The sequence below is a fragment of the Parasteatoda tepidariorum genome, chromosome 2 (genome assembly GCF_982258835.1).
Source record: "Parasteatoda tepidariorum strain Cologne lab strain chromosome 2, Ptep-v5.0, whole genome shotgun sequence".
NCBI classification, from domain to species: Eukaryota; Metazoa; Arthropoda; class Arachnida; order Araneae; family Theridiidae; genus Parasteatoda; species Parasteatoda tepidariorum.
In genome coordinates this window covers 131242076-131255250 of record NC_141756.1, presented here as the reverse complement: position 1 = coordinate 131255250, position 13175 = coordinate 131242076, and the positions used below count along the sequence as shown (strand labels likewise).

The following is a 13175-nucleotide window of genomic DNA, read 5'->3' as shown; positions in this document are numbered from 1 at the left end:
AAAAAAAAGATATCACCCTGAATAACTTTCGTTCTAATCATCTGATTTTCACGAACTAAGTATCAATCTTAATGGTTTCTGGGGGTGACCTCAAATATGCTAATTAATTAGTGCTAACTATTAATTAAGTTACGAAATCAGACACAAAAACGTACTTTCTCTGAATAAACATATATTTTTTTTTACATATTTGGAATCTAGACACTTGAATTAGGGGGGGGGGGTAGCAAAATTTTAAAAAAATTGGGTGGTAAATTGGGTAGCAATAAAGGTTTATATATTTGGCGATAGTCCAGAAAACCGCTAAAAAAAAGTCGCCTGCGCAAATGAATATTTTAAGATAACCCATCGACTAATTCAAAAGAGGAATGCTTAATTTTACTAGGTTGCTAGGCAACCAAAATCTGACCGTAAAAAAATTGAAATAAAGTCCTGTTATTGCTTGGAGAGGTTTTATTAATTGTTAATAGAAAATATCTCGAAGTTTCTAAGCAATAGACAATTTTTAAACTGATTTCTGTCCAAAAAGCAAAAAATAAAAATTATTTTAATCCCATTTGATAAGAAAATTTGAATCGATTTATAAATAATTTATTATGTTCTGAGTTTTTAGAATTTAAACACATGAACTTTTTTTCTGATATTATTTAGATTATGTTGTTTTTGCTATATTTATTCGAGGATTTCATACTAAAATCAAATTAACATAACTTATTATAGCTATATACAAAATTTTAGAGATTATCATTTTTACAGCTTTAATTGAGTCTTCTAGGCAAGAAAGTTTGAATGGAAAAAAAGTGCTTGAAAAATAAAATGTAGATTGTATAGTAATTCTAATGCACATTCACAGAGTTTTCTGTAATTTACGATATTTCTTTTTTCTATAACTGAAGGTATTGCTGAATGTTTAGTGGCATTTTAAAAACATTGAAATATGTTATATTCAAGAATAAGATATTGAAATAATATGTTGCGTATTGTATGATTAATTGTTTAAAAAATCGCTTCATTCTGCTAGATATTTAGGTTACATATGGTTTTCTTTGGATAAAGATGATTAGAAAATATCATCCTCATGTTTCGATACATTCTGAAACTTATGTTCGCAAATTCGCCATTAAGTGTCGCACAGCATGTTCTTCAATTACGATAAGCTACATTTACCACCACATACTGCTCTTATGATTATTTTTGTTTCCTTATGTATATCTGATACTCTCTTTCTAAACAGAGCTTGTAAGATACTTAAGATACTGAAATAGGGGCACAAAAACTTAAAAGATAAAATATTCAATTTCATTAACTGAAAATATCTGGTCTCAAAATTTTACTTTTTAAGTTAAATATAACTTTTACAATATTGATGCTCTTACGTTTTTAAAGACCACATGAATCCTGTTAAAATATTAAAATGAATATGTTTACTTTAACGAGTGTAAAATCCTTATCAAAATAATGATCAAGACCCAACTGTAAAACAGTATAATTGACAATAAAAAGTCAACTGGCTTCAAAACATATGAAGAGGGTAGTAAAAGTTGAAAAGTTTCGAGCGTTCAAATATAATCGCCCATTTTCAAGACTTGTCAGGCTTGAATAACTTGTGACTTATATTATTGTACGCTCAAAACATGTAGATTTTTATTATTATCTATTATTTTTTTAAATCAATGAAGTTTTTATATTTTCGATTCAGTTTCTTGGGATTATCCATTTAGTTACACAACATATTAAATTATTTCACTCCATATTAAAATAAGTTTTACATAAGTTAGAGGCACAGGTTCTTAGATTGAAAAAATTAATAATTCACTGCTTTGTGAAAAAATCAATGCAGTACATTTTTTTTTGCTGCAAGCCTTAACATTTTAATTTAAGGACATAAAAAAATTCCGTTTACAATTGATATTTCAAAAGTCGAATGTGAAAATGGAATGTCCCCCAGCACCAGGAATCGAAATTAAATAGTTACAAGGACAACTATTTAAAACAAGTTAGCGTTAATGTCCTACTCGAAGTTGTTTGAAAAGGTATTTTTTATATATCGATTTCAAAGTTTATTCTACATATATTTTAGGGTATACTTTCGGAATATTTCGATCGAGTTTATTTTTACACCTTTATTTGCTTAAAATTATTAAATAATTTGCTTGAAATGAATTATTCAAGATACATGATTTAATGCATTTATAGTATAATAGTAAACGGGGCTTCCATCGCATATCCTTAACCTTAATACCGCTATAAATGGAATAAGCTTAGATAAACAATAAAAGTTAATTTTTTCCTCATTTTAATTTTCAAGGAATAATATGTTTCGATCAAGCAGATTCCATTCTGGAAATAGCGAAATTATTGAGTAGATCCCTCGGAGCAATATAAGTCTTTTAAAAAAACTTGACTATAATTTAGAAAGGAACTTTACTTTAAAGAAAACCTAAATTAAAGTACTAAAAAAATTGATTAGTATATTAATGAAGAAATAATAAACGTAAAAGGGTAAAGAATAAGATTTTTAAAAATGTTAAAATTTAATTAAATAGTTGGTAAAATAGTTCTGCGAAACACTTCCGGAAATTTCTTTTAAGATTAAGACGATATAGGGTAAACCAACCAGAGAAGGAACACACCCCAATGAAAGAACATTTCATAGATATTTTTTAAAAATAAGATTTTAATCATTTTAATTCGATTGATTGGTAACAGTAGCTTACTACCTAACAATAGGAAGTCATCTAACAATGCGCTGAGTTACCTGGTCTTAGAGTCTTCTCTGGAAAAAGTTTTGAATTTGTTAGTATCTGTTCAACGCCTTGTTTCTTTGACAAAATTATAAGGTCAGTGTTTGTTGTTATCCGTTTAAACTACAATTAATTGCATGTAATAATGCTTTTTCTTTTCATTGTGAAAAAAAGAATTCAAAATATGGTCATTGAAGTTACGTTTTATTTATTTTAACCATCATAACATAAGCAAGTACTGAGATTAGGGGGTGTTAATTAACTGGATTACAGAGCGATGAAAAACCAATGTATAAACAAGTGTTCCTTTACTGGGATTTTTTCAAGTTAATGAAAATAAGAGAAAAATATTAATTTTCTTGTACCTTTAGTCATATTATAAATCAAAATCATGCTAAAAATGTAAAAATCAACTTCTAACCAGTGAAGGAACAGACATGTTCCTTCACTGTGAATAGATTTCCCAGTGAATGAACAGTATGTGTGAAATATGATTTTACATGGATAATAAGTAGTTTTTAGGTATAGAGGACACCTAAAATTCAGTTAAATGATGTATGAATAGTTCCTATAACAATTTCATTTCAAAATGCAAATTTAATTGCTAAATATATTTAAAGAATTATAATAATAATTTATTTATTATTTATCTTTAAAAATGTAGTGATTAGTTATTACATCATACCTTAGACACCTTAATAAACTATGTTTACTGACTAAATATAACAACTAAATATAATAATAAAAGCTTGAATAGAAAATTTCTTTGCAGGTTTTTGTGCCAATAATTAAGTAAATTATTATCTTATCGCGGTCTTTAACGTCCTGACGGGAACTGGTAAGAAAAATCGATTTAAAGGCAATCATCCAGGTGAAAAATGGGTGAAATTTTTTTTAAGGAGACATCCACCGATAACTCAGTGCAATGTGAAGATAATTTCAAAAGGCAAAACTTCCCTTAGAGAATAATATTCGAAATACTGGTTTTAAGAAATTTAAAAGAATCTTTAGGAGGGATGTAGTCTTGGCATCCTTTTAGAAAGTGATTGCATTTACAATGCGAACGAAACCAGAGTTAAATACTTCCCCTAAATTGGAAAAATCTTTGGCCCTAAAAATTATAAGGATTTATATTCTAAAGTACCTAGGAAAGAAAAAAGTACCTCCTTTGGTAGTTTTTCCTTACTGAAGAATTCCTTGAGATATTACAGAATCAGTCACTGCTATATATTTCATTGTAAAAAGCGATTCATGAAATGAAACGAGGACCGCAGCAACATTTTACAATTATAATGCAGATGTTTATACCCATGGCTAATTAAAAATGCTATCAAATTCCCTATTTTGCTTCTTCTGGATAGATATAAATCTCATATCAATTTGAAACTGAGCAAGTTTTGTTCATCAAAACAAATTTTCTGGTTTAGTACCTAATTCATGGAAATCTCCAGTTAGATCTTGAAAACAAAAGAATTGTAAAACATATGTCGAGAAAATTTTACATCCATTCTTAAATAAGATTTTGATTTGATATTTTTCCATTCGATGTAGAAAACGTTTACTTTAACAAATGCATGCGAGACAGACACCAAGAGTTAATGAGCAAGACAGCTTATCAACAAAACACATGCTTCGTGAGTAACGATGCACTATTTCTTCAGAAGCTTGAGAAAGAAATCTCACAAGTTATGTTGCAAATTCTTAAAGGAACATTGACAGAAAAGTTTAATCTCCCAAATATCCAATAGCCTGTGATTTTCTCAATATAGAAGAATTTATTTCAAAAAGAACATTTGGTTAATCAAATTTTGGCACTGAAGATGAAACAACTAACATTGATAATGCATCTTGAAAACTGATTTTGAGATAAGTCCTCTTAAGGCATTGTTAGTTGCAAAAAAAATTGGTTCCATAAGTAAATGGTGAGTACTGCTGAAGATCCACTAGATATAAGTCAATGAGAGGTGGATTTTACTCAAACTTCGAAACTCCTTTTTCTCATTTATTATCCAGTGAGGAATTCTAGAAATGGTACTGGAAAAATCAAAAGAAATTTCGAAGATACATTTACATTGGCCAAAAATTTGGAAAAAAGAGGACGGTTAAATCAAAAGAAAAAGAAATAAATTACTTTTTTGCATTAACTTCAGAAAAAGAACAAAACTTTAAAGAGATTGAAAGAGCTGGAAAAAAAAGTTAAAGCCGAAAGTATGACGAAGAGAAAAAAAATACTTAAAAAGATTTTAAAAAAAGCTTAAAAAATATAGGGAAAAGAGTAAACAAAAAAGTGATCTAATTATAATAATAATAAAAACAACATTGTATTACACAATGATAAACGCTCATAATTTAGAACGGACTATTAAACTGTGAGAAAAAAAATTAAAAACATTTTTTTTAAATTATGTATTCAAACATATTTTACTTTACATTCCATGACTGAAAAAAGTAACACTTTCCACGTTAACTGTGGTTATATGTTGTAATTCCAAGAAAAATCTTGCTTTTAGACATTTGTGTGGCCTGTGGATTCCTAACGAACATCAAACATTCTAAAAATTAAGTGCTCATTCACTGGAAAATTTAGTGTTTATTCACTGGTAAGAACTGTTCCTTCACTTGGTTATCTTACTACTTATTATTTAAACCACCAAAAGCTTAGAACAATATTATGTAAGTTATCTAAATGTTTTTTACATAATTTGCATTTAATAACAAATACGTCGACACTATCATTTAGCTGAAATTACAAATTTTGAGATTTTTATGATTTTTTTAAAGGCAAGCTAAGCTTAAGTGTTCCTTCACTGGTTTGTTTACCTTATAAGATGTTGAGAAATTTGCAATGTTGTGAGAGATGCTTAAAAATGTTGACTACGCATTTTTATTAATATTTATAAAATATATATTCAAGATTCATACGTATTTATTCATACGTATGTATATTATTGCAATTGTATCAGTTATTGAGTAAAAAAACTAAAAAATAAAAAGTAATCACATTAAGGAAGCACAATCTGTTGTATAATCATATTCTATCAGAAGCATGCTTTTATAAAACTCGACATTCGTTGAAAAAAATGTTTTTTATTCAATAAAATGTTTTACTCAAATTTCTTTACTAAATTGCAAATCGATTTTAAGAAGACTAAAAAAGAAACATTGTATTTTATAGTTTAAAATATAAAAATAAAAAGATTAGCAAACGATTATTAGCGAAAAATATATGAATGAAATTTTACGCGACGTGCGCGAAGTCAAGTTCTCGCAAGTTTATCACATTTTAATATTAATCGCCCCATTTAATTATTTCTTTATTGTCGCCAAATTAATTTTTTTTGAATAATTAATTTTAATTTTTCTCAGTTTCTAATAAATAAAAACAGTTGAAACTTTAGATTTTTCAATTGAAAAATATGTAGATTAATATGGTATAAAAAAGTTCATACCTTATAATTCAAATTTTTTTCATTTTCAATTTAATTAAATAATAAAAAATAATTATTAATAAAAATTATTTTTTTCATGTAATTATCTTTGGGTAAATGATTTTTATGACTGGGTGAAATTTTCTTTGAATTGCTTTATTAGTTTTAAAAATATGACTAAAAACGTTAAAAGTGAAATTAACATTAAGGGGTACGAACTTTGGATCGCTCTCCTGACCAAGCTATGGGGACCATATTTCCCAGATTGCGGCTACCCCCTATATTTTGAAGGTTAAAAATCCAAATATGTAAAAAAAAATATATGTTTATTCAGAGAAAGTGCGTTTTTGTGTCTGATTTCGTAACATAATTAATAGTTAGCACTAATTAATTAGCATATTTGAGGTCACCCCCAGGAACCATTAAGATTGACACTTTGTTCGTGAAAATCCGATCATTAGAACGAAAGTTATTCAGGGTGATATCTTTCTTTTTTTGCGGACTGTACAGTCTGCAAAAAAAAATATTTCACGTTGAATAACTTTCGTTCTAATGATCGGATTTCTACAAACTTAGCGTCAACCTTAATAATTCCTGGGGGTGATCTCAAATATGGAAATTATTTAGTGCTAACTATTAAGTTACGAAATCGGACACAAAAACGTACTTTCTCTGAATAAACATGTTTTTTTTAAACATGTTTGGATTCTTAACCTTCAAAATATAGGGGTTAGTCGCAATCCGGGAAAAATAGTCCCCGTAGTTAGGTCAGGAGAGCGATTCAAAGTTTGAACACCTTAATAATTTCACTTTTTGCGTTTTTAGTAATATTTTTAAAACTCATTCAGAAATTCGAAAAAAAATTGCACCTACTTATAAAACCCATTTACCCAAAGATAATTTCATGCAAAAAATATTTTTAAATAATTTATTATTTTTTATTTAATTTAATTGTGGATGAAAAAAATTTGAATTGTGAGGTATAAAATTCTTATACGATTAAATATTAATCTACGAATTTTTTGTTGCAAAATTCAAAGTTTCCACAGTTTTTATTTGATAGAAGCAGAGAAAAATTAAAATTAATCATTTAAAAAAATATAATTTGGCAAGAAAAGAAAAAAATATTTAAATCGGGCGATTAATATTTAAATGTGGTTAACTTACGAGGAAGTAGACTTAAATGAGTGTAGAGTAAAATTTCATACATATTTTTGCTAATAACAGATTGCTAATCATTTTTTTTTTAAATTATAAAATACGATATTTCTTTTTTTTGTCATCTAAAAATCTATTCGTAATTTAATAAAGAGCTTTGAATAAAACATTTTATTGAGTCAAAATATTTTATTCAACGAAAAGTATTTTTATAAAAGCATGTTCCTGATAGAATGCGATTATGCATCAGTTCTTTTTAATTTTATTTTTTAGCTTGTTCCTTCAATAACAACATATGCATAGATTTGGAATAATATGTTTATCAATTTCTACATTATATATTTTACAATTATTGATACGAATACGTAGTCATCGTTTTTAAGCATCTTAAAATTATAATTTGTTAACTACCCGTCTGCTCGTGATTCACAGAATTATTTTACCAACTATTTAATTAAGTTTTTACATTTCTCAAAATCTTATTCTTCAAATATTCTTCATTAATATACTAGTCAATTATTTTAGTACTTTAAATTTGGTTTTCCTTCAAAGTAAATATCCTTTTTAAATTATTGTCAAATTTTTATTAAAAGAAGACTTAGAATAATTGTTAGCTAGCTGAAAATTAAATCTTAACAAGAAATTAAAAATATTCTGCAAATCAAATTTATTCGATTCAGACTGTCTATTTACTAAGCATACTTTTGTTTTCGAAAAATAAAGATAAAAAATGAAGATCGTCTTTTTTATTGTTTCTTATTTATTTGAGTAATTGCAAATGCCTATGGGTGCCCAGCAAAAAACATAACATTTTGTTTCGTTTTTTAAATGAGCAAAAAATTACGGACATACAATTTTATTTTGACGTTCAAAGTTATTCCTCTCATTTAACTTTAAGAAAGTTGCTCTTTTAAAAAGTATAATGTTGAAAAAATTTGCTTAAAAAATTGTAAATATTTTTAAACTTTAACACAGTTCAAAAAAATATTGCATATCAGGAAAATGTTCGATATGCCTTATTTGTCATCGATTCAAAAATCGTGCTATTTTTAGAATCATCATCTCAAAAATTGTTCTTTTTTCTACTTAAATAACCTATCATAATAGTTTTAACACATGTTTTGAAGAAATTATGAATACAAGTTGTGATCTATTTCGTAATAAGGAAACAAGAATATGAATGATTCATTGATAACTGTTTCATTGAACCAGAGTAGTTAATTTTTTTCGAAATAATGTCGATATAATAACGATATAATGTAATCGACCTTACAACTATTTTACTTTTATTCTTTGGACTAGGGGTGCACGCCATTCGACTTTGAATTTTCAAATATAAAATGCAAAAATTAATACAAGAATGCGTAAGCTGGCTTTAACTAATTATAAAAAAAAGAGAAAAGAAATTATCTCATGAGAGGAATGTCTAAGTTAAAAAAGTATTGTAAAAACAATTGTTCTTTTGTTTAATTAGGGGTATTTTAAACCTTCATTTTCCTTTCTTTTAATTTTATAAATTATTCTTTTTAATAAACTAATGAAATGAGTGCGTAAATAACATCCATTCTTTTTACTGCAAACCAAGTTTACTTAGTATCATTCACAAATCTTATGAAGTGCAAATTCTACGGCCCCCGTGTAGGGTAGTAGGATAGTTTATGTATGATTAATAGTTTCAAGAGTGAACTCATATAAGTAATTAGCTAATTTCTTTAAGAATTCTAAATTTAAAAATTACTTGTTATTTCACAAATGTTACATCTAAAATTTCGAAACCCAACATTTCGTGACAACAAATTTTCAAGTTTTTGAAATTAAATATTCTATGTTGTGGTTTTGCATATTGTAGGACATTTACTAAGGAATGTTGTTACTGGAATGTTGTAACATTTACTAAGTTTTTCAATTTTATCGAAAAGAAATATCGTGAATTTTACAAAAACTTGGGATTCTGCATCAAAATCGAAATCTTTTTCGGGTTCTCCAAATTTTTTGCTGGATCTTATTTTTTTCTTTCCCTTACCTAAGAGACTCGAACTGAGGTGTAAAAGCAATTAGCCCTACAACTCTTCATAAATTTATAATAACTTATGTAAATTTGGTTTTAGTAAAAAAATTTCACACAAATGACGTTAAAACAGATTTTAAAAAAATGTCAGATAGGAAGTTCAGCGTTTAGATTCTAAAATATTGGAAAATCGTAAATGTATTAATTGATTCAAATTTTATTTTTAAAGGAGAGTAAAAAAATAAAAGGACAATCTGTTTTCTTTGCCTAGAAAGCAGCCTCAAAAATTTTCCTCTTGGTGCGTTGCAACGGAGAAACACGTTTCGCAGTCTTGTCATGCATTCAATTTCTCTGAGGTTGTTTTTAATTGTTTCACCTTATGGCAAGGTAATTTGGCATTCTTTCGCCATTCATATAAATCTTTATTGCAACCCAATTTTTTCGAAATTTTGTCGACCCCCCCCCCCGATTTCAAGGGTCAGGATTCCAAATATGTAAAAAATATATATGTTTATTCAGAGAAAGTACGTTTTTGTGTCTGATTTCGTTACTTGATAAATAGTTAGCTCTAATTAATCAGCATATTTGAAGTATCCCCCGGAACCATTAAGTTTGACACTTAGTTTGTGAAAATCCGATCATTAGAACGAAAGTTATTCAGGGTGATATCTTTTTTTCCGAACTGTTCAATCTGCATCATCTCTGATGATAAATACTCATGTAATGTGTCCACTTAATAATACTTACTTTTATTTTACTAGGACCAGAACGCATACCACCTCAACTATCCTCACCTCATGATGAAGGGGTAAAAAGAGCCACTTGCACCCCGGCCACCTGAAACGACTGCGACTCCATAGCAGTAGACGGCTTTAGTCTTTGTCCTAAGGGGAGTTCTTTAAATAGACATACTATAAGTTGCTGTCTCGTTTCTACCTGTTTCCGTGATGTTTCGCACAGTGCACAAGTTCGTTTTTTAAAATGTAAGTGTCGTTAATTTTTCAATAAATTTTTATTAAATTTTGTGATTTGAAATGCCGATTACCACATTTATTCTCTTATAATTTTTTTTTCAATTTTTACAGAACAAGTTGTAGCCTTTTTTTCCTGATATGGAAGAGCGATGACGTTGATTTAGGTGCATAATGTGATAAACCATAATTCAGGTACGAATTTCCTTCTCATGTTCCGTGCTTAATTTTATGATTACCTGTTTCGAAATTCAAGTTTCACTTCTCAATAATGATTCTAAAACAATTCTAGTTTTTTTTTCTAGTTGCAACAACACTATTTATAGTCTCTTTTTTTTTTTTGAAAAAAATGAAAATAACTCTTAACGGTGCAACCTGTTCTTTTTGCTGACTTTTTTCTTCTCAAAATTGTAGATTTCAAAACACAAGGTACATATTTTCTTAAACACAATCTTTTTCATTGTCATTAATTTAAAAAAAGCTTTTTTTTGTCCAAATAATTATTCGAAAAAAAAAATCATTTATAAAATGGCGTTGCTTTCATAACCTTTTATGACAATTCTACTAGTGACACTTACAAACAGAAAAATTTTCTGGCAATTTTTAAAATGTTTTAAATTTTAATAAAAATTACAGGAAATCGGTAACTTTCATTTGATTACCAAAAAATTGGCCAACACAAGATTTCGCTGTTTTTTGACAAAATAATCAAAAGTTTAAATTTAACATCGAATTTAGAAAATCGATATCACAATAAATAAATCGTTATCTCTCCACAAAAAAGATATAATAATATTTAAATACTATAATAATTAATATATTAAAAGATATAATAATAATATTCAAAATTAATTTTAGCTGAACGAAAGAAATAAAAACAGAAATTTAAATTTGGCCTCCAAACTTAAGCCCAGCTCCCGACATCGTTAACCGATATAAGATATTCGCTTTCCCATTTCTCAAAAAAGTTTTGGATTGAAAAACTTTTAACTGTGCTTTCATTTAGAAAACACTTTATTCTTACTTCTAAAAAATAGCCCGGAATAGGAAATTATTAACGTATATTAATTTGAATAAAATTTATGTTATCCCATCCGCAAAATGATTTTACATAACAAGAGTAAACTATAAAACTTTTTGTCCTTGAAATGACGAATTTGAATTTTGTCTTCAAATGTTAGTCCTCATGGTAGTAAACCTTTATTCGTGTCTTCAAAATGTTCGTCCATTGTAAACAGTCGTTAACAAGGCAGCAATAGAAGTTGACCTTTTCTAAAAAATTCCAAGAATTTTATTAAAAAAAAGTTTTTTATTTAAAAGCAAACATTTATTGGCATTTTTTTTTCAATTTTTTACCATATTCTAAACCTATGCGTATAAACATATTTTCTATTGTGTTTAAATTGAATTTATTGATTACTATTGATTAAAAGCTATAAATAAAAACATTTATGTTACAATAATGCACCAGACGTCTAATGCTGCAGCTGCCAGTAATACCTGTTTCAATAATACTAGGAGGCTTCGCCCCCTGCTCGCTAACGCTCGCCAACCCCCGAGAATTGCTACGCAATCCTATGTGGTTCACGCCGTGAACCATGGCTCGTTGCGCTCGCTCGCCAATGAACACAATGTTCTAGCACAAAGACATAATATATTATCATCAAGGACATAGTATTTTATCATCAAAGACATAGTATTGTACTTATGTAGAAGAATTCTACCAATGTTCTTATTGGCTTTTAAAAAAGTATATTAGCTATTTAGATTGTACATGGTGAAAAAATCAAAACATTAGCTAAATAAGAAACATATTAGCAAAATAAATTATCGAATATTGATTCACTAATATTCTGCATTTTAAAGCGTGAAAATTCAATGCATAAATAAACGCGAAATATAAAAAAATTCAATTTCATTCAATACAAACACTTAAACGTTTTTTAGACGTTTAGGTAGCTCCCAGTAGAAAAATATCAATTCAACAGCGGCCTTTTAAAGCATTCTCGCTTCAATTAATTAATTAATTCCTAATTGAGTTTAAATTAAATATTGTCATGTTTTTAGTGCATGAATCTGAATTGAACAACCAGATAATGCTCACTCTGGTTATTGTTATCTGGTTGCTCACTACGTACTCTTGCGCGCCGAATCCAATCAATTAAAAATGAAAAATGTTGCCAGCGCGAGAAAAGAAATATCATCGGTTTTATTGATACATACATACATACGTACGTATTAGCGTTTTATATAATATAGAAGATAGATGCTATAACAGATACTGTGACAGAAACAATCAGTTTCTTACCTTCTACAAGTTGTATGATGGATACAGCGATATTTAAAAGATATTTTCATGTCTTCAAGCTTCAGAAGTTTAAATTTTAATTGAAGTAAAAATTGTATTTCAGAAATATGTGAATAGTTTAAGTTTTTATTAATTTATATGCATGAAGTGCAGTGCGCAAAGAAAAATCAAACCACTTTGAATAACTTTTTCTCCCAATGATCGGACTTTCACGTTCAAACTCTTTCCCAGGGGGTAACTTTAAACGTGGTTATTTGTGTAGACGATATTTTAATTTTCATAATCAGACGCAAAAACGTTATTTTTCTAAAACAAACAGGAGTCGAGTTTCTGACCCTCAAAATACAGGGGGTCGCCGCAATCTTCCGCTATATAAAAATAAATTAATAAGATTGTGCTAGTTGAATTTTTTACTGTGCAAATAAACTTTAATAATAAGTGTATTAATTCACTCAATTTTTTTTTCATTCCTTGTTGAAGTTATTAACTTTTATTTCTTAATGGTGCATTACACAAATGTTAATGTTAATAAAAATGTTAGCAATATATAGTGATGCG

The 13175-nt window shown here is 27.9% G+C and overlaps 1 protein-coding gene across 8 annotated transcripts in view; it reads left to right on the top strand.

The window, feature by feature from the left end:
- LOC147816233 (histone deacetylase 9-like) overlaps window positions 1–13175 on the top strand; it is a 163336-nt gene that overhangs the window by 57363 nt on the left and 92798 nt on the right. For all 8 annotated transcript variants that reach the window (XR_015431892.1, XR_015431893.1, XM_087158404.1 and 5 more), the window contains 2 exons: window positions 10100–10321; window positions 10424–10504. The gene's annotated coding sequence lies outside the window, so the exon portion shown is untranslated. The remainder of the gene's footprint in view (window positions 1–10099; window positions 10322–10423; window positions 10505–13175) is intronic.